The sequence below is a fragment of the Crocodylus porosus genome, unplaced genomic scaffold (assembly GCF_001723895.1).
Source record: "Crocodylus porosus isolate Cpor-Errol unplaced genomic scaffold, CroPor_comp1, whole genome shotgun sequence".
In the NCBI taxonomy this organism is placed as follows: Eukaryota; Metazoa; Chordata; order Crocodylia; family Crocodylidae; genus Crocodylus; species Crocodylus porosus.
The window spans coordinates 241,859,272-241,862,651 of record NW_017728886.1 but is presented as its reverse complement, the minus strand read 5'-3'; positions in this window follow the sequence as shown (position 1 = coordinate 241,862,651).

Below are 3,380 nucleotides of genomic sequence, written 5' to 3'. Positions count from 1 at the left end.
ATCACCTCCTTGGACTTGCTTATGATGCATTTGTGGATGCATGACAAGGTGCGGTTGGCCTATTGTGTTCCTCTTGTTTGACTTCCTGTTTAACACAGGCTTGATTTAATCCCTTGATTAATTAATTTGCACAGACACCATAAATGGAAAAGTATTAATGCATTTCTGCTAAAGTAATGCTCAACAAAATAGTTTTCACAAAAAAGGATATCATATTCAGCCTTCAATGTTTAAAAATAGCAACATCAGGAAAATAAACACTACTCAGATGGGGTTATGACCCTGCAGAGGAAGATGTGTCAGAGGTGCCATGAAGTCCACCAGAGTCTGTACAGTAACTGTTTATTTTATGTGGAAGGCACTCAAATGCTGTTGTAATGGACAGTCTTTCAAAATCCCACGATTAGATAGATTCATTATTAATGCTATTTGAAAAGTTAAGAAGTGTTAGACCAAGTGTTTGGTAATAAAAGTTTCATATCTAGCAACATTCAGAGCAGTATCTGAAAACACTGCTGAAGTGCAGACATGGTAACAGGCTCCAAAGACCAGCACTGACAAAAATGACTTCAAAAAGTTGAGGAGATGGTTAAATGTAAAGTGACAGATGTACTACCTATCCAACTCTCCTATATATGGCTGATCTCAATCTCCCCACCCCTTCCTCAGCAAGAGTCACTGTGTTGCAGTCAGATGAATGCCTATCCTTTCAGCTGAGCAAGATAAACAAGACATTGCCAAATGTAGCTGAACAGCTGTGCTGGGGCACGTATGCAGCAGAGCTGATCTGCTTCATTGGGCAAGGCATATATTACCCGTTCTCCTGCCATCCCAGTGGCATGTCTTGTTAAGCGGGGAAATGCCAACTTTCCCTGCTTATGGAGACACACCCAGAGATTTCTAGGGGAAAGCCAGGCAGTCGCTCCCAGGCTGGAGGGGCCCAACCCTGCATTGGGAATTCCAAGGCTGTGCAAGATTGGGCTCCTTTAGCCCCAGAGCACCTGCCCACACTCACACACCATAAAGTAAACAGATGTCTTCTGCTAAATTTCAGGACAAATTGATACCTCTTTCATTGCATCAACAAATTTTGGGCATCTGTGGCTTGACAGGGGCTATGGATAGCTGTTTGCTTGGCCTTTGTGCTGCCATAAAATGTTTATGGCAGCACGAAGATGAAGAAAGGCAATGCTGAGATCAATTTGCACCCTGGATGTCTGCATTCTATTTTACATATGTCATAGGGTCTCTGGAAGGGCCCTCCAGAGGTCAGTCCAACCTCCTGCCTGAGGCAGGATCATCTCTATCCAAACCATCCCATACAAATCATAATCTAAACTCTACATAAGACTGCCATCAACCCTGACACAAAAAAGACATAATGCCCTACCCTGTCACAGGTAAAGCAGGGGAACTGCAGCAGCCAATGTTCTGCTTCTATAAAATGTTGTTAATACATGCTTGAGACCCCAGATAGAGGGCCACGCACCCTGCTACAGAGGAAAGCAAAAACATTCACAGTCCATACCAACTTCATCAAGGCGTAAAATTTCTTCCTGACCCCAAATATGACCATTGATCTGTATTATAGTATAAACCAAACAGAGGTCAAGAGAGCAGGGTGGGATGTTTTATTCAGGGCTACAATGATAGTAACCACACCAAATGTTCCAGATCAGTGGAAGTTACCTTATGTTACCATTCATAGAAATCATAGAAATTAAGGGCTGGAAGGGACCTCAAAAGATCATTGAGTCCAACTCCCCTGGTCTGGGCAGGAATACTGCTGGGATCAAATGATCCCAACAAGGTGTCTGTACAGTCTCCTCTTGAAATCTTCCAAGGTTGGGGACTGCACCACCTCCTTGGGAAGTTTATTCCAGATTCTGGTCACCCTTACCATAAACAAGTTATTCCTTACATCCAACCTGAAACCTTCCTCTAACAGTTTATGGCCGTTGCTCCTTGTCCTCCCCTGGGGCACCCAAGTGAACAGTTTTTCTCCCAGCTCCCGAGCTGTCTGAGCAAATCATATCTGTTGCCGAAACCCACAATTTACACCAATGCAAAAGTTGATCATTCGTAGCAAATGAATAAATACAAGCAGTAAGGGAGTGTGCGGAAAGTGCTGGCTTCCTGAGCTCAGGCTATTGATATTTGTAATGTGGTACACATGGAAGTCCCCATTATGGCCCCACTATACCAGAAACTGAGCAAACACAGAACTAAGAGGGTCCTTGCCTTAAGAGCTTACAGCTGAAATAAGCAAGATAAGCATGTTATACAAATAGTGTTGTACCAGCACCACCAGCACTACCTTACTCATGGTTGGTAGAACACCACCAACTTATTAGAGCTACTGCAGGCATGTATTTGGCTCATTTTTTTTCTTTGTGTGAAGTTTTATCACGTGAATATGGTACCTGTGATCTGGCAGCAAGAGACCCAAAGCAGACATTTAAATAATGGTCTTTGTTATTCAGACTACTTCCTTATGCATGGAGATGAACCCAGTCGGCCTGTGCCATGGTATCTGTAAAGGATCTGCTGGCGGACTAAGCTACTGAAGTGCCAGTAGGCATCCTTATAATATGGAAGTTGAATTGTGCTGCAAACACCCCTCCCAACAGCTATCTAGCATGAGATTTGACAGGAACCTATGCTATGACACTTGAGCCAAAAACAAAAACAAAAAAGGGAAAGACTTCCTGTTATCACAGATCACCAGGATTTCAGTGTGGCTCAGAGTTAGCTTGTTTCAGATATCAATTATTTAATATGTTTAGAGTTCAGCAGTAGTGCAATTATAATAGGCAATACTTTCAGAATAGAAAGGTTGAGTAGAATAGGAGTTACTTATTCAAGATCCTTCTGTATCAAGCACATTACTCCCCTCTGCAAGGAGCCTTGTCTTGGATCATCATTGTCAAACACCTCTATCAAACACATGCATCTCCAATACTAAATCTGTCCATAACAAGTCATTTGGGAGGGTTATCTTTATCAAGTGTATGCTGTCACCAATACTTCTATTTAACACCTTCTTAGGACAGAATACAGTTATCTCCACCTCTTTTCACTGCTCAGGTTCGGACTAAATTGTGCCTAATAGGACCAATCCTTTGCAACAGCCACTATAGAGCCATGGGGCCCAAGGAGCTTTTGTCTCAGTTGGGTCCTCTGGAAACTATAGTGATCCCTACACCAATAAGAAATAGCACCAATATGCACATGTTACAGTTGCAAGTAAAGCACAGGCTCAGGGGTGATCTGATGGCCACCTGTAACAACAACCAGCAACAGCCAGCGAGCCCAGACCAATGGTCAAAAGGGAGAAACAGGTAAGTGATGGGGGACGGGGCATTGCTGAGACTAGGGGG